Source organism: Eleutherodactylus coqui, chromosome 9, assembly GCF_035609145.1.
Source record: "Eleutherodactylus coqui strain aEleCoq1 chromosome 9, aEleCoq1.hap1, whole genome shotgun sequence".
NCBI lineage: Eukaryota > Metazoa > Chordata > Amphibia > Anura > Eleutherodactylidae > Eleutherodactylus > Eleutherodactylus coqui.
In genome coordinates, this window is record NC_089845.1 from 18,624,088 (window position 1) to 18,643,680 (window position 19,593).

Here is a 19,593-nt window from a genome sequence, read left to right on the forward strand (position 1 = left end):
AAATACTAATACATTGAATTTAAAATTTGTCATCCTTCGTAGGAAATCTCAATTTTATATCTTATCCTTTTGGGGTACGATGTACTCTAAACAGGAAAATCATTACATCATTGCACAGCCTGAAGAAGGAATACAATTCTGCATACATCTAGTTATCACCTCAATCCCAGTGGTCTTCATTTATCAAGACCCTCTAACAATAAGACTGCTTTGTTACCCATAGCAGCCAATTGGAGCTTAGCTTCCATTTTTCCAGAGCAATTTAAGAAATGAAAGCTGAGCTCTGATTGGCTGCTTTGGGCAACTACTGTTAAACAGTTTGATAAATGAGACCCACTGTTCGCAATGTACCAGTAGATGAGTATACTAGACCCTTATGATAATTCTCTGAGAAACCAGACTTTATTATGAAATGTGAAAATATTAAAAGCAGATTGAAGAAAAGATGTTATAAACCCTGAATACTTAGCTGAACAAATTAATTCATGTGAGCAAAGTGTATTATAATTTATTTCTGGGTCACAATTTAGATTATTATTTTGAGGGAACAATGTATTACAATGTATTTCAGGGGGCATGATGTACATTATGATTTTATTTCTGGGTCCAATCTGTTATAATTTATTTCTGGAGCACACAGAGTAGCACTATTTTCATGCTATTATTTTCAGAGGAGCCAAAGACATTTGGGCTGCAAACTCCACAGAGGTAAAAATTAAGTGTAAAAGTCATGAAGGTCTGGAGCAGAAGGAGAAGAAAAACAAATTTAGAGAATTTAACCAGTTCTTCCCTCAGTACCACTGTATATTCTATGTCTGACTGCATCACATCCGTATAGTGAAATGTGATTGTTCTCAGCCAGAGAAACCAAGTAATCCTGTAGATATGGTACCTGTAGATATAGTGATCACATGTAAAGCCTGCAGCATTCTAGCTTGAGAAACTACAACCTTCAACATATTCTTATGAATTCTCAGGTCACACTGGGAGCTGTAGTTCCACATGGTATAAAACGTCTATAACACATGATGGGTTGCCAATAGAGATGAGCGAGCACCAAAATACTCCGGTGCTCATTTTTCGATGCAAGCTTTTTGTAATGTTCGAGAGCTCTGTTCGAGTAACAAACTCCATTGAAGTCAATGGGAGACTCAAGCATTTTTCAATGGATCTCTCTCGTTCTCTCTGGTAGACGTGCGCACACTTAGCACATCACAGCAGGAAGTGGTAAAGCGGGGAGGGGCCATAATATTTTCTCGAACACGGCATGGTGCTCGCTCGAGTAGTGTGCACCATTGAGTATGCTACTACTCGAACGAGCATGTTCTCTCATCTCTAGTTGCCAATAATGCTTTGGTGAACAAAGTATACCAAAGCATTGTTGGCATCCCAAGTATACAACACAACTTTACACCACTGTCTTTCATTCTCTCTCATTCGCCCTCTTTTTCATTAGCATTTCCTCTCCCGCTCTCTCTATTTTGAGTTCTATTCTTTCCTTCTTTGCATTTCCCCTCAAAAAGATTCCTCCTATCACCCAGTGAAAGGCTCTCTCCGAAATAGAATATAAAAAATATACAATCGGAAAAGGAAAACAAAATGTTCCCGAATATATTTTAATTGGTTAAAACAATAATGTGATACATTTCAATTTCAGTTATTCTGATTCTGAGTAATAAAATAGATATCTGCAAAAAGATGGTCACTAAAATAGTAAAAGTCGTTTGATGTGAAGTAAAAGAAATAAAAAGTAGAAAACTGCAAAAAAAAGGTTTCATAAGACATTCCTGATGAAAATGTTAATGGGCTCCACAGATAACTCCATTATTTTTCTCCAAATTATGCCAGACAATGAGAACTGAAATACAAGTCCATGCTCCGATGTATTCTCTGTACCACCCGCAAAGCCAACAGATAAGAGAAGGCTCAGCAGGAGCGCATGTGTTTATTTTTAAACTGCTCATGATATAGCCCCTGCTGAGCTGCTCCATGTACATTCCCTGTCACCGAGCCTCTGGAGACACGAGGAGCCAGACTGCAATGAGCATAGAAATCTAATTATCTATTGTCTTGTTGGGTTATATTCAATTAATAATAATGATTGTTTTTGCTCTTAATATATGCATCCAATCAGCGTATTTTTTGATGTTCTTTTATTGCAGAATGAACCTTAAACTGGAAATACCATTTTATTTTAAGGTCTACAACTCTGTGCTGATTGACTTTATAATTTATGCTTATAGGGAGTCCTCAAATGTTCTGACACAAAGCTCCAAAGCTCCTGCTTCCCTTCACACATTTAGTTAAATAACATAATTATGGTTGGGTGTAGTAGCCACTAAAACCGTTATGGCTAGGACTACAGGATAATTTTGGCAGTGGCGGATGTCTTGTTGGGTCTAACAGTAAGGCCGGTCTCTGCATGTGGGAGCCCACAGCAAAGGCCGGCTCTGTTCACGGCCGGCGACCCCAAGTACCTTTTGAATTTCTGTATTGCGGATGGCCGCAGACGTTCGCTATGGGTCATGCCGAGTATAGATTTTTTTTTTCAAATCTTTGTTTTTCTCACGCTGTTGCTAGGCAATGACACGAGCACCTCGTGGCCTATCCGCAATATCAATTGTGGATGGGCCACGTGTCAAATGTATTCTATTGGCTTCAATGGAAGCCATCCACGGGGAATCTGCGCAAAAATAGAACCTGCTGCGAATTTATTTCCGCTTTTAATATGTTCGGAATACCGTGTATCGTCCGCGCAGGTGACAATTGCGGATTCTGCAATAGAAATCCGGTCGTGTGAGATCGGCCTAACTATTAGATGCATATGCAGAAAGTTCCCCCATGGGTGGATTCACATATGGGGTAAAAATTTGCCATAAACACATCCGCACCAAAATCAGCATGTCTTCGGGCTTAAAGAGATGGTTGGTATTGTAGCCCCGTTATGCGGACGTGATTTCCACAGCACATAATGGAATGAAACAAATCATTGCTTTCAATGGTTTCGTTTCCACGGTCGGGATTGTTGCGCATTATTACTACGTGCAAGAAAAGATAGGACTTGCCCTATCTTTCTAGCGTGTAGTTAAAGCTACGTGCGAGAAAAACAGGGCAGGACCTATCTTTCCACTTTTTTAAAAATTTGCACGTACTAGCGCGGAGCTTGAATAGGCCAAAAATAAAAAACGGTTCATGCTCTAATTTGTTCTGTAGTGGCCGGCCTATTAGCGCATGCACCATGTGTGTTTTCCCGCGGGGTACATTCACATAGGCAACAGCAAGTTGCGACCGACATTCTCGGACGCGACTCACATTGCACAGCACACGGTCACCTAGTGACCGCACATCTGCATGTTCTATTCTCGTGTGAGACTTGCATGGAAATAGAACATGCTGCGCAAGAAAAGTCATCCATGTAAATACAACCATTGCAAATAATGGCTTGTATTTTCAGGTAAGTTTTATGTGCCTTACAACGCACAAAACCCGCACAACTTTCTCGACCGTGTGCATGCACCCTTAGGCTCTTTTCACATAGTTGTTTGCACTGCATTTCAATCTTGGTTTCTGTCTGGATCACCAAAACTAAACTCGGACCAAACCCTGATCAGAACCACAGGCTACAATGTGACAGACACAACTTTGGTCTTTGCTTGACATGCTTACCATATCCTTCCATCATTTGAGGAGGAGAGAAAAGACTTGTCAGCGATGCTTTGGTGTTTCACCAAAATGTCTAAAAGGAATGGAAACCATGTCAAATGGGGATCATAATAGGGACATGGCAAAAATGTCTATGTGAAAAGCCTTACATGTGGATTTTGATGCAGATTTGCTGCAAAAATGGTGCAGAAGTAGTGCGGATTCCACATCACAAACTTCTACAAAAAAAATTTTTTTTTCCGAAAACACTCCATGTGAAACTACTGAGGATGGTGTCACACATAGTCTAGTTATTTTTTAATGCTGCTTATTGAGGCTTTAATGCTAACACTTTCTGTTGAGCTTTTGCAACACCAACATGTCGTCCACATTTGCTGCAGGTTAATAGGGAATTCTGAAAACATTACACACAGTGCAGTTTTTTAATAGCATTTTTCCAACTTTTGGAGTAGTTTTTTTTCTGGCTCCACTGCGTTTTTTTATTTTCAATATCACTGCTTGCTTTGGTTAAAGCTAGCGTTTTCTCATAGGTTTCTAAGTAAGTAAAAACAAATGCAGTGCAAAACAGTGAAGAGTGCAGGCACAGCTGGAGGGCCTTCTTCAGCTATGCAGCCAGTTAGCTGAACATGGGTTTCTCAGTAATATCTTCTCCTTCCTGTAAAGATGAATAGGAGTGTTTGTATGAAAAATGTACAGAATAGGCTGATTAAACATGGCAAAAATGCTTAGAATCGCCTATTCTGTAAAAAATTAAAGTGCAATTACTCTTTAAATACAGACAAATGAAATCTAATAGGAGAATATTTACTTCCTTAAATTGCTTAAAAATAATAGATTCATAACAACTGAGAAGCCATTTATGGCACAGCACAGCCAAGTAGAATAGATTAGGTTCTTGCCAATATTTCATGATCTTGTTTTGCAACTGAAATCCAAGCTGCATGGATAAGCAGGGAAAGGACATTCTTTTGCTGATCTGAAAGTCACTGTCTTTGTGAATTTACATATCCCCTGGACCCACATTGAATGTTGCATAGTCTCCTACATTAGCACACAAGCGTTCACACACTCACATGTATTCTAATATATTATTTTAATAACTTACTGTATATGGAGATGCATTGAATTTTCTTTTACTCTACTTACATGTTAACAATCAACTGTTGTCAATTCCAGAGAAAGTGTTCATATCCCTAAATGTCAATGTTAAGCATCTCATTAATAAAAGTTTGAGACACATTTCCCATTTTCATACCAGACTCTAACACCTGAGGGCGAGCACCCACTGGCGTTTTTTTACCTGCGTTTTGCGTTTTGCGTTTTTCCTGCACAGGCATAGAGATAACATGTGTTCCTGTCCACTGGCGTTTTTTTTGCGTTGCGTTTGCGTTTTTAACATAGGAACTGTCAGTTGCATATGTGTCCTTATTTTTCTCCATGGAAATTAATGGAAAAGCCGCGAAAACGCCGCGAAAACGCTGCGTTTTTTTCCCGCGGAAAACGCAAACGCCAGTGGGTGCTCGCCCTGACTCTGAAACCTGACCTTGATACCTAATGCTGACATCTAATGTCTATACTTGACCCAGAAAGACAGAAAAGAGTGGACTTTAGGCATAGCTTTTGGAACAGAAGGCTCATTAGGATGAGGGATGTATTGGACTTTGACCTGTTTTCCAAGCTACAAGTAAACTGTGTGCCTCTGGTTTCACTAAAACGCTTGGTACTGTTTATTTCATCATTGCACAACACTAAGAAGCACTAGCATCACATCGGACATACCCTAATTACCAGTTGCCCTGACAAGGGCCCTTTTGCAATGCGCCGACTGCACGAGCCACCATTTCTGGCCAGAATAGCAACTACTGCCTGGAGTCTGAGCATGGACATAGTGAAGGCTGAGATAGCGTGGAAGCAGCTGGAAGAGAAGGAGCACCTGGGGGAAATAAGAAGTATTTCAAACGCAGTAAACTTGCTGAAAAGGAAGAGGAGGCTTACTTTGAAAGATCTGGATTCAAGGTTCAAAATCAAGATGCAGAAGAAAAACCTTCAATATCAAACAACTCTGTGTTGAACTTGGAGCTGGCAGACAAGAAATTACCCATGACTCTGTCTAGGCAAGAGGTCATATTGAGACTGCAAAAAAAGGGTGAACCCATTAGATTATTTGGGGAAACTGATTATGACTCTTTTCAGCGTATAGAAAAGAAATTCTAGCTTCAGAAGTGAATAAGGATTAAGAAATGACCTCAAAGCTGCTTTGGATAAGATTGACCAGCAATATCTTAATGAGTTGGTAGGTGGTCAAGAACAAGCAGAAGATGACACAAAGGGCGCCCACCCACTGGCGTTTGCGATTTTCGTGCGTGAAAAACGCAGCGTTTTCGCGGTATTTTTCCCGCGTTTTCGCGGCGTTTTCGCGCCTTTTCCATTAATTTCCATTGACTTTCATGGGTGCATTAGGAGAAAAATAAGGACACATATGCAACTGACAGTTCCTATGTTAAAAATCGCAACGCAACGCAAAAAAAAACGCCAGTGGACAGGAGTACATTCAATTCTAATTGCTCTTGAGAAAAAACGCAAAACGCAAAGAAAAAAAATCGCCAGTGGGTGGGCGCCCAAAGAATGACTTAAAAGTTCACGAGAAAAAAAAAACACCACAATAGAGTAACTTGAGGTTTTAGAGGAATGTCTGGGACAAGGTGATGACTACAAAGACATGGATGTCATTAATAAAGTACTTAAAGGGGTTGTCCTGCGCTGAAATCAAAATTTTTTTCCACAGACCCCACCTTAGCAGACAGTTAAAAAGAATCAATTTGTTATTTAAAAAAAAAAATAATAAATTCGCTTACCTGCATCCCCGTTCTGCAGCTTTGAAGATTCTTCTTTTCTTCTTTCAAAGATGGTGCCACTGGTCTTCTCCCACGGTGCACCGCGGGTCTTCTCCCATGATGCACCGTGGATTTTCTTCTCCAGTCTTGCGTTACACTGCCGATTACAGCCACTTCATTGGCTGATCGGCACCACGTGACGGAGGCGGAGCTACGATGGCGCGGAGAAGAGGGAGGAGCCAGGATGCAGCTCGTGAGCCCGGAGGGAGACAGAAGAGGATTCCTCTGTGAGCAAGCGTGACTGTTCGTGTGACCAGAGAAGAGGCTTCATCGTCGCCATGGAGACGGGGACGCCAGCGCCGGAGAGGGTAAGTGTATAACTTCTGTATGGCTCATATTTAATGCACGATGTATATTACAAAGTGCATTAATATGGCCATACAGAAGTGCTTAACCCCACTTGCTGCCGCGGGACAACCCCTTTAAGTTTCTCTTAGGAGTCTGGACCAAAGATTTCAATGCACAAGTAGACTATGTGAAGCAAAGTGTGCAGGGTAAACTTGCAAGCGTAGCACAAAAACAGATCGAGTCCCATTTAAAACCACACTTCATAAAACTGAGTAAAAAGAACCTTCCAGCTGACATTAAAGAGTCAATCACTGTGGCAAGGACAGGATTGGCGTGACCACTCAAGCTACTCTCTGCCGACTCCAGTTCATTGCAGAGTCTTGACAACATATGGGGTTGGGCTCCTGGGAGGTTGAATGGAGGCCCCATCTGCAGCAGAAAAAGGGGTGAAGCATGCACTCAGTTCTGCCCAGCTGCCAAGCCCCATCCATCGTGCAGACTCTGAGTAATTTCTTACATAAGAAAGGCCTTGTGTGGTGCAGAGTGTAAGCTCTTGCATACGACCTGAAGGTTGCAAGTTCAATCCCCACTTGATTCAGGTAGCCGGCTCAAGGTTGACTCATCCTTCCGAGGTCGGTAAAATGAGAACCCAGCTTGGTGGGGGTAATAAGTAATAATTACCTGAAAGCACTGTGGAATGAGTTGGTGCTATACCAAGAAAGGTTGGAATTGCAACAAACTGACCCCTCCTTAAGTTCTTTGCACTCTATCCCACCATTTCTTAGGAAGAGACTGTGTCCCTAAAATGCAGCAACTTCACTGGATGTTAATCTATCAATAAAGTAGAACCAGGTTAATTCTTGTGTCCTAATGAGCCTTCTTTTCTAATAGTTGTACCTACAGTCCGCTATTTTCTGACTTTCATGATTTGCCCTTTCATACACCATTATCTATAGTAGCGACATTTGGACTGGCAGAACCTTATTGACTATCTCAATCTTTTCTCTACTAATTGGTTTACCCTCCTAGTAAATGGTGCTCCACCTTTCTCTTTTTCTCCTTTTCTCTATCTGACACTGCCACATTGCAGACCACAGTTGTTTAGTGTAGGAACGGTTGCTGATAGGACTCTGAGAAGCAAATGACTGCCATTGATAGACTTGCTTGGTTTGCATCTGCGCTAAAAATGCAGTGAATGGAGGTGAGTAGTTGGCACCTTGAGTCAAAAGCAAGAGCAATTCTCCTGTTTCTACAAGGTACTTTACAGGCTTGAATACATGTGTTGCAAGGAGACAGTGACCCGCAGCCTTATGGCACTTTTATCGGAACATGGACACAAAGGTGAAGAGTAAGCCCAGATCGTTATTCAAAGTAAAACCCATTGCAAAAGTTAATATCCAATAATGCATTCCCTTTTTGTAGCAAAGTATTTACTCTATCCATGTTTTGGGCATTTGAAGGCTGAGAAGAGTTTTATGCAAGGGTGATTTCTAGAGATGAGCGAACGTACTCGTCCGAGCTTGATACTCGTTCGAGTATTAGCGTGTTCGAGATGCTCGTTACTAGAGGCGAGCACCACGCGATGTTCGAGTTACTTTCACTTTCATCTCTAAGACATTAGCGCGCTTTTCTGGCCAATAGAAAGACAGGGAAGGCATTACAACTTCCCCCTGCGACGTTCAAGCCCTATACCACCCCCCTGTAGTGAGTGGCTGGCGAGATCAGGTGTCACCCGAGTATATAAATCGGCCCCTCCCGCGGCTCGCCACAGATGCATTCTGACATAGTTCTGGGAAAGTGCTGTCTTGCTGGAGTTGCTATGGGGAGAGTGTTAGGAGTTATTTTAGGCTTCCAGAACCCCAACGGTCCTTCTTAGGGCCACATCTGACCGTGTGCAGTACTGTTGAGGCTGCTTTCTGCAGTGTTGCACTTTTTTTTTTTTTGTATATCGGCCGTGCAGAGCATTGCGTCCTCAGTCTGCAGTAATTTTACATAGTATAGGGCCAGTAGTGCTGAGGCAGGGACAGTGAAAAAGGTGAAAGACATATACTGTCTATATAGGCAGTGGGCTTTTCCTAAAAAATTTGGGAAAAAACATTCTATTTGGGCTGCCTGTGACCGTCCTGAGTGTACTGCGTCTCTGCTGGGGGTAGTAGTCCTAATTAATACGCAGCCAGCTAAGTGTTACAGCAGGCTTGCGGAAAAATTCTTTCCTGGCTCTGCATTGGCCGTTACATCACCGTTGTCATCCTGTCCAGAGGGAAACAGTCTGCAGTAATTTTACATAGTATAGGGCCAGTAGTGGTGAGGCAGGGACAGTGAAAGAGATATGCTGTCTATATAGGCAGTGGGCTTTTCCAAAAAAATTTGGGAAAAAACATTCTATTTGGGCTGCCTGTGACCGTCCTGAGTGTACTGCGTCTCTGCTGGGGGTAGTAGTCCTAATTAATACGCAGCCAGCTAAGTGTTACAGCAGGCTTGCGCAAAATTCTTCCCTGGCTCTGCGTTGGCCGTTACATCACCGCTGTCATCCGGTCCAGAGGGAAACAGTCTGCAGTCATTTTACATAGTATAGGGCCAGTAGTGCTGAGGCAGGGACAGTGAAAAAGGTGAAAGACTTATACTGTCTATATAGGCAGTGGGCTTTTCCAAAAGAATTTGGGAAAAAAATTTCTATTTGGGCTGCCTGTGACCGTCCTCAGTGTACTGCGTCTGTGCTGGAGGTAGTAGTCCTAATTAATACGCAGCCAGCTAAGTGTTACAGCAGGCTTGCGCAAAATTCTTTCCTGGCTCTGCTGTGCGTTCCGTAAGCGAAGTAAGCCTCCAACTACAGGCCAATAAGCGGCACATTTAATTACAGCGTTCTGTTTCTGCACTACTGGTAACACACCATGCTGAGGGGTAGGGTTAGGCCTAGAGGACGTGGGCTTGGACGCGGGCGAGGACGCGGAGGCCCAAGTCAGGGTGTGGGCACAGGCCGAGCTCCTGATCCAGGTGTATCGCAGCCGACTGCTGCGGGATTAGGAGAGAGGCACGTTTCTGGCATCCCCACATTCATCTCACAATTAAAGGCTCCATGCGGTAGACCTTTATTAGAAAATGAGCAGTGTGAGAAGGTCCTGTCGTGGATGGCAGAAAGTGCATTCAGCAATCTATCGACTACCCAGAGTTCTGCGCCGTCCACTGCTGCAACTCTGAATCTTCTGGCTGCTGCTCCTCCTTCCTCCCAGCCTCCTCACTCCATTACAATGACACATTCTGAGGAGCAGGCAGACTCCCAGGAACTGTTCTCGGGCCCCTGCCCAGAATGGGCAGCAATGGTTCCGAATCCTCTCCCAATGGAGGAGTTTGTCGTGACCGATGCCCAACCTTTGGAAAGTTCCCGGGGTCCGGGGGATGAGGCTGGGGACTTCCGGCAACTGTCTCAAGAGCTTTCAGAGGGTGAGGAGGACGATGACGATGAGACACAGTTGTCTATCACTCAGGTAGTAGTAATTGGAGTAAGTCCGAGGGAGGAGCGCACAGAGGATTCGGAGGAAGAGCAGCAGGACGATGAGGTGACTGACCCCACCTGGTTTGCTACGCCTACTGAGGACAGCTCTTCATAGGGGGAGGCAAGTGCAGCAGCAGGGCAGGTTGGAAGAGGCAGTGCGGTGGCCAGGGGTAGAGGCAGGGCCAGACCGAATAATCCACCAACTGTTTCCCAAAGCGCCCCCTCGCGCCATGCCACCCTGCAGAGGCCGAGGTGCTCAAAGGTCTGGCAGTTTTTCACTGAGAGTGCAGAAGACCGACGAACAGTGGTGTGCAACCTTTGTCACGCCAAGATCAGCCAGGGAGCCACCACCACCAGCCTCACCACCACCAGCATGCGCAGACATATGATGGCCAAGCACCCCACAAGGTGGGACGAAGGCCGTTCACCGCCTCTGGTTTGCACCGCTGCCTCTCCCCCTGTGCCCCAACCTGCCACTGAGATCCAACCCCCCTCTCAGGACACAGGCACTACCGTCTCCTGGCCTGCACCCACACCCTCACCTCCGCTGTCCTCGGCCCCATCCAGCAATGTCTCTCAGCGCACCATGCAGCCGTCGCTAGCGCAAGTGTTGGAGCGCAAGTATGCTGCCACGCACCCGCACGCTCAAGCGTTAAACGTGTGCATAGCCAAATTTATCAGCCTGGAGATGCTGCCGTATAGGGTTGTGGAAACGGAGGCTTTCAAAGGTATGATGGCGGCGGCGGCCCCGCGCTACTCAGTTCCCAGTCGCCACTACTTTTCCCGATGTGCCGTCCCAGCCCTGCACGACCACGTCTCCCACAACATTGTACGCGCCCTCACCAACGCGGTTACTGCCAAGGTCCACCTAACAATGGACACGTGGACAAGCACAGGCGGGCAGGGCCACTATATCTCCCTGACGGCACATTGGGTGAATTTAGTGGAGGCTGGGACCGAGTCAGAGCCTGGGACCGCTCACGTCCTACCCACCCCCAGAATTGCGGGCCGCAGCTCGGTGCTGGTATCTGCGGCGGTGTATGCTTCCTCCACTAAACCACCCTCCTCCTCCTCCTCGTCCTACGCAACCTCTGTCTCGCAATCAAGATGTGTCAGCAGCAGCACGTCGCCAGCAGTCGGTGTCGCGCGGCACGGCAGCACAGCGGTGGGCAAGCGTCAGCAGGCCGTGCTGAAACTACTCAGCTTAGGAGAGAAGAGGCACACGGCCCACGAACTGCTGCAGGGTCTGACAGAGCAGACCGACCGCTTGCTTGCACCGCTGAGCCTCGAAACGGGCATGGTCATGTGTGACAACAGCCGTAACCTGGTGGCGGCTCTGCAGCTCGGCAGCCTCACGCACGTGCCATGCCTGGCCCACGTCTCTAATTTGGTGGTTCAGCGCTTTCTGAAAAGTGACGCTGCCACCCTGCGCACCCTGCAACATCGGTTTAATCTACCAGTGCACCGACTGCTGTGCGACCTGCCCACACGGTGGAACTCTATGCTCCACATGTTGGCCAGGCTCTATGAGCAGCGTAGAGCTATAGTGGAATACCAACTCCAACATGGGCGGCGCAGTGGGAGTCAGCCTCCTCAATTCTTTACAGAAGGGTGGGCCTGGATGGCAGACATCTGCCAGGTCCTTGGAAACTTTGAGGAGTCTACCCAGGTGGTGAGCGGCGATGCTGCAATCATTAGCGTCACCATTCCTCTGCTATGCACCTTGAGAAGTTCCCTGCAATACATAAAGGCAGACGCTTTGCGCTCGGAAACAGAGGCGGGGGAAGACAGTATGTCGCTGGATAGTCAGAGCACCCTCCTGTCTATATCTCAGCGCGTTGAGGAGGAGGAGGAGGAGCATGAGGAGGATGAGGAGGAGGGGGTAGAGACAGCTTGGCCCACTGCTGAGGGTACCCATGCTGCTTGCCTGTCATCCTTTCAGCGTGTATTGCCTGAGGAGGAGGAGGAGGAGGAGGATCCTGAAAGTGATCTTCCTAGTGAGGACAGCCATGTGTTGCGTACAGGTACCCTGGCATACATGGCTGACTTCATGTTAGGATGCCTTTCTCGTGACCCTCGCATCACACGCATTCTGGCCACTACGGATTACTGGGTGTACACACTGCTCGACCCACGGTATAAGGAGAACCTTTCCACTCTCATACCCGAAGAGGAAAGGGGTTCGAGAGTGATGCTATACCACAGGACCCTGGCGGACAAGCTGATGGTAAAATTCCCATCCGACAGCGCTAGTGGCCGAAGACGCAGTTCCGAGGGCCAGGTAGCAGGGGAGGCGCGGAGATCAGGCAGCATGTACAGCACAGGCAGGGGAACACTCTCTAAGGCCTTTGACAGCTTTCTGGCTCCCCAGCAAGACTGTGTCACCGCTCCCCAGTCAAGGCTGAGTCGGCGGGAGCACTGTAAAAGGATGGTGAGGGAGTACGTAGCCGATCGCACGACCGTCCTCCGTGACGCCTCTGCCCCCTACAACTACTGGGTGTCGAAGCTGAACACGTGGCCTGAACTCGCGCTGTATGCCCTGGAGGTGCTTGCTTGTCCTGCGGCTAGCGTCTTGTCAGAGAGGGTGTTTAGTGCGGCTGGGGGAATCATCACGGATAAGCATACCCGCCTGTCAACCGACAGTACCGACACGCTTACACTCATCAAGATGAACAAAGCCTGGATTTCCCCAGACTTCTCTTCTCCACCAGCGGACAGCAGCGATACCTAAGCAATACGCAGGCTGCACCCGCGGATGGAAGCTACGTTCTCTATCACCATCAAAAACGGGGACCTTTTAGCTTCATCAATCTGTGTATTCTATTCATCCTCCTCCTCCTGAAACTTCACATAATCGCGCCAAAAGGGCAATTTTTCTTAGGCCCACAAGGCTCAGTCATATAATTTTTGTAAACTATTTTTATACGTTTCAATGCTCATTAAAGCGTTGAAACTTGCACCTGAACCAATTTTTATTTTAACTGGGCTGCCTCCAGGCCTAGTTACAAATTAAGCCACATTAACCAAAGCGATTAATGGGTTTCACCTGCCCTCTTGGTTGGGCATGGGCAATTTTTCTGAGGTACATTAGTACTGTTGGCACATCAATTCTTTGGGGCCCTCGCCTACAGTGTAATCCAATAAATTTTTTGCCCACCTGCATTAAAGCTGACGTTACATCAGCTGTGCTGGGCACTGCAATGGGATATATTTATGTACCGCCGGTGGCTTCCTGGGACCCACCCATGCTGTCGGTCCACATGGACTTCCCATTAGGGAGATGTACGTGCCTGTGTATACTTATAAAAACTCGAGCCTGACTGGGGCATGCAGTTTGGGCCGAAGCCCACCTGTATTTAATCAGACGTTAGCTCTGCTGTCCAGGGCACTGCAATGGGATATATTTTTTTACCGCCAGTGGGTTCCAGGGAGCCACCCATGCTGTCGGTCCACACAGACCTCACATTAGGGAGTTGTACCTGCCTGTGTCTATGTATTAAAAACCCCGGTCTGACTGGGGCATGCAGTGTGGGTCGAAGCCCACCTGTATTTTATCTGACGTTTCCTCAGCTCTGCAGGGCAATGCAATGGGATATATTTATGTACCGCCGGTGGCTTCCTGGCACCCACCCATGCTGTCGGTCCACACGGAGTTGTAACTGCATGTGTCCACTTCTAAAGAACCCCAGTCTGACTGGGGTATGAAGTGTGGGCCGAAGCCCACCTGCATTAAACATGACATTACCTCAGCTGTGATGGGCACTGCAATGGGATATATTTATGTACCGCCGGTGGGTTCCAGGGAGCCACCCATGCTGTCGGTCCACACGGAGTTATAACTGCATGTGTCCACTTCTAAAGAACCCCAGTCTGACTGGGGCATGCAGTGTGGGCCGAAGCCCACCTGCATTTAACATGACATTACCTCAGCTGTGCTGGGCAATGCAATGGGATTTATTTATGTACCGCCGGTGGGTTCCAGGGAGCCACCCATGCTGTGGGTCCTCAGGGAGTTGTAACTGCATGTGTCTACTTCTAAAGAACCCCAGTCTGACTGGGACATGCAGTGTGGGCCGAAGCCCACCTGCATTTAACATGACATTACCTCAGCTGTGATGGGCACTGCAATGGGATACATTTATGTACAGCCAGTGGGTTCCAGGGAGCCACCCATGCTGTGGGTGCACACGGAATTCCCATTGCGGAGTTGTACCTGCCTGTGACTATTTATAAAAAACCGCGGTCTGACTGGGGCATGCAGACACCTTGACAGAATGAATAGTGTGTGGCACATAGGTTCCCCATTGCTATGCCCACGTGTGCAGCTCCTGATGGAGGTGGCACAGGATTGGATTTCTCATTGCTTCTGTACAGCATTGTGGGCTATCGCCCCGCCCCTTTTAAAGAGGGTCGCTGCCTAGCCGTGCCAACCCTCTGCAGTGTGTGCCTGCGGTTCCTCCTCATGGCAGACGCACTTATAAATAGACATGAGGGTGGTGTGGCATGAGGGCAGCTGAAGGCTGCACAGGGACACTTTTGTGTGTGCTGTGGACACTGGGTAGTGCGGGGGGGGGGGGGGGTTGGGCAGCATGTAACCCAGGAGAAGTGGCAGCGGAGTGTCATGCAGGCAGTGATTGTGCTTTGTTGGAGGTAGTGTGGTGCTTAGCTAAGGTATGCATTGCTAATGAGGGCTTTTCAGAAGTAAAAATTGTTGGGAGGGGGGGGCCCACTCTTGCCGCTATGTGGCTTAATAGTCAGACCTGGGAACTTGAGATGCAGCCCAGCATGTAGCCCCTCGCCTGCCCTATCCGTTGCTGTGTCATTCCCATCACTTTCTTGAATTGCCCAGATTTTCACAAATGGAAACCTTAGCGAGCATCGGCGATATACAAAAATGCTCCTGTCGCCCATTGACTTCAATGGGGTTCGTTATTCGAAACGAACCCTCGAGCATCGCAAAATTTTCGTCCCGAGTAACGAGCACCCGAGCATTTTGGTGCTCGCTCATCTCTAGTGATTTCTGAAACTCGGCTTTCTCCTCTTGCTTTCTTGTGTGCATGGCTAAGGGGCAGGAATACTTTCAACTTTTATGTGGCTCAGTTGTAAAGTACATAATCCCTGTAAATCTTCCTGTAAAAGGAGGAAAAGAAGCATTAATGGAATAATAAAGGTACACATTATAAGTGGACAGAAAATGGGAAGATAGGCTCAGGATCCAATCCAGTCCTATTATAATCAAAATCAAAAATGCTCTTGCCATAAGCATTGCCTAGGATTGGATAACTTTGAAATATAACTTTCATTAAATAACACCATACATTGCACATAGAAGCGAAAATATTTAAAAGCACACTATACACTGTTACCATATATATTTGATATTGTGGTTTATTACTAACCACATTGTCAATGCTATCCCATATTCAGATAGCTATCAGTCTACGGATATAGTTATATTTGCATTTGTAATTCAGCAGGTCAGTACTGGGAATGATAAAATGGCTAAAGAAATAAACTGGGCGTGCGTTCCCCATAAATACCAATATCCCCAAGTAAGTTCTCCTAGCTGGAGGTACAGGGAAGCCCCCAGAGCACTGCTGATAGCATCTGACTAAATGTCTGATCATCAGAACCTGCCGCACCATCCTCCAGTATATAACATGGGGGGGGCATGACTAAATAGCTATATTCTGAGTAGTAGCAATGCCCCAAAGGGTTAATAGCATGGAATACCAATGCCTGCGGTCCAATACTGATATTAGATGATGAAACAGAGCTCTTCCAACATGTTTCACCACCTAAGTGGTGTCTTCAGGGGAATATAGGAACTATGAGCATGGCAGTAGGATGATATGACAAAACCAAACAGTTGCTATGCTGGAGGAATACCAAAAGATCACAACTATTGACTGATGTGGAGTGCATTCATGTACTTACACATTACTCAGGTGGCTGAGTAGAGTCTTCCACTGCAGCTTCACAGCCTTCAACCAAAGGTTCATGGTTGCCCAATAGGCAAGTCAAAAGCCTTGACACTTCTTGGTCTCTGGTGAAGACCAAAAAGTCAAAGTACCACAGCCTTAGCACATAGACATTCACCATACTTGCTCCAAATTTCTTAGAACTTTCTATTTTATTAAGTTCTTTTTTATAAACTATGCAAAGAGACTGTGTCTTTTGCGTCACCATCCAATACGTACGCCAGCCTTCTTTTGCCAATTGCAATACTCAATGCTACTCACCTTCCCCAGACAGAAAAGGCCAGGGCATTTCAATGAAATCTTGTATATATTCAGGGTTGTTTGCAGATTTCATCCTAAAAGTCGCCGTTTCATTCGCTTTTCAAAACGTATGCATGCCATAGGAAAGTCAATACCAACTTCTTCCACATTTACATAGCTATAGGATAGATGAAGACAAAAAAAAATCTAATTAATCATAAATAGCACACGGGGCTTACCACTGAGCCTTCGGGCATTATCTGCTGATCTCCTAAAAAGGGTGTATTTAGCGATACTAATATAGGAGAGATCATTGAGTGAAAGTACAAAGGTGACAGGTATAAGGTTACACAATGGAACCCATTTATAAGTCTCATGTCCATGTGCAATGTAGATACTTGGAAGACATGCTAGGACAATATGGTTGAGGACAACAGTAACTACCAGGCTGAACCAATATCTACTGTCTTTCATTTGGATATCTTATCATTGTAATGACTGCAAGAAAGGTTCACTGACCTACAGTAATTACAGGTGTAACCACTTTTAATTATGGTTCTGCTCCTATATACTGGGTGTTGTGTGATGAATTTCATACACTAATTTTATGTGGCGTATGTGTGGAAAGAATGGGTCTACTGCACTGTTGCTTGTGATCTGGGCACAAGCAATTTACCCCATTGGGAAAGCATATCACTGTGGTTGAAGTGAGAGTTTGCATTTCTACCTTTCTTTGTGGATAATGATTGGTTAAAGATCAATTGAGCATTTTTATACCATATCGCTACTGGGGGTAAGTACTCTTCCTGTTTTCATTTGTTGGAGCTGACCGGCATGTAGGGGGTGTTGGCCAGGTTTTTCAATTGAACATATTAAGGGAATGGCTTTATATGGCAATGTTTTGCAGCTATAGGACTATGCGTACATAGCAATTTTTAAGTTTCTCCGACTTATCAAAAGCCTTAACAATAATCTCATGATGCTTAACAGCCTATTGTTCCAATTCTTCATTTAGCACCTCATAGAGTCCCTCTATACTGAGGATTGTCCATGACAGTAAATACAGCCTTTCAAGCATTCCTGGAGCTCTGGAGCTAAAACTCTTTTTTTTCAATGGCTGGCATGTATCCAGGTGTCCTTTCCTTCCAATTTGACTGAAGTGGCAGTTGGCAACTTGATCTGCTATTGAATCTCAGATCTCGGCTCCAAACTTTTTTCTGACATGTCTTTTGAGGACAACCCAGTCTCTTTGAAGCAAATTATGTGACCCCTCTTTTGAGTCTGGATCTGGAATCAAGGAAATTACACGTTTATGAGTGACAGCTAACTCCTGATGCAGGTAAGGTCCCCATGCTGGGCCTGGGGGTGTTTAGAAAATATAGGCTTGCAGGGGCCCCACCAAACAAACATCCATATGGAGACAGCTTGATGTTTCTACTAGGTATGGTTCTTAATGAGTAGAAGGCTAATAAAATGTGTACATGTATTACTTTCTATCACTCTTGGTACACCATATGTACAAATTACTTTGTTCAACAATTTCCTAGCCATAATCTTGGGGTTGGCATTTTTTTACAAGCCATACCTCCTGCACACCTGAGAAGAGGTCTATGCAAACCAACACAAACTCCCAAACACCTGCAGTCATGGGAACAGGTAGTCTGGCCTTGGAGTAACAGTGAGGAGCAAGTTTGTCTGGGTTTGTTGGGTGCAAGCCATGCACCCCTGTACAAACATTGTTGGAGCATTGTTGAACCCTGGAGCAATCCAAGCAGAAGACATTACACCACAAATTACCTCCTTTGACTGATACATTGGTCCATGGCTCAAATGTGACATTACAGAGTAGAGCATTCAGGGGACACACAAGTGATCACCTTTCCTTCAGATGCTCTTCTCATTTGATTCCACACCCTTCCGGTGCCACTCCTCCTTTTCTCCTTGACAGGCCTGGTCAACAAAAAAATATCCACACCTGTTCCAATTGTAACCAGGTGGATGTCTGATGTATCCAGTGGGACTAGAGCTGCTGCTTGAGCTGCTGCATCGATACCCCAGAGCTTCTGGAGTCCTTTCCTGAATGTGAGCCTGGACCTCAATAAAAGCTATCCGTTTGGGAAGAACCTAAAATCTAAGGAAGCTAAAACCTGATAAAACAAGAATATTTCCACTGCATTCCAGATTGGTTTACCCAAAGATCCAGCAAAATTTCTACAGTGCCACAAAGCTACAAAATCTAATAATAATTAGAGATGAGCGAGCACAAAAATGCTCGGGTGCTCGTTACTCGGCACGAAATTTTCGCAATGCTCGAGGGTTCGTTTCGAGTAACGAACCCCATTGAAGTCAATGGGCGACCGGAGCATTTTTGTATTTCGCCGATGCTCGCTAAGGTTTTCATGTGTGAAAATCTGGGCAATTCAAGAAAGTGATGGGAACGACACAGCAACAGATAGGGCAGGCGAGGGGCTACATGTTGGGCTGCATCTCAAGTTCACAGGTCCCACTATTAAGCCACAATACCGGCAAGAGTGGGCCCCCCCCCCCCCCCCCCGCACTGTCAGCGTAAAGATCGTTCTCCTCTGGCACAGCTGTAACAGCTGTAGCAGAGAAGAACGATGTTAGCCCATTGAATTCAATGGAACCAGCAATACAGCAGGTTCCACTGAATGCAATGGGCTGCCGGCGATCGCAGGATGAATGGTCGGGAAGGGGTTAAATATATAACCCCTTCCCTGCAATTCATCCAGAAATGTGATACACTAAAAATATATACCGGCGTATAAGGCGACGGGGCGTATAAGATGACCCCCCAACTGTCACCTTATACGCCGGCAATACAGTGGAGCAAAGAATAAAAAGCATTACTTACTTCTTCAGACGATCTGCGCCGCTCCTGCAGACTGTCACTCCTTCCTGGTCCACGGACTAAAGCTTTCTCTATGAAAGGCTTGAAATCCCCGCCTCCAGAAACACAGCCAATCACAGCAATTCAATGACATCACTGTCATTGGCTGTGATTGGCTGAAGGCAC

General features: G+C 45.9%; 1 pseudogene; it reads left to right on the forward strand.

Annotated features, from left to right (window-relative positions):
• Positions 1-5,542: 5,542 nt before the first annotated feature.
• Positions 5,543-7,182, forward strand: LOC136578895 (pre-mRNA-splicing factor 18-like; annotated as a pseudogene).
• Positions 7,183-19,593: the final 12,411 nt, after the last annotated feature.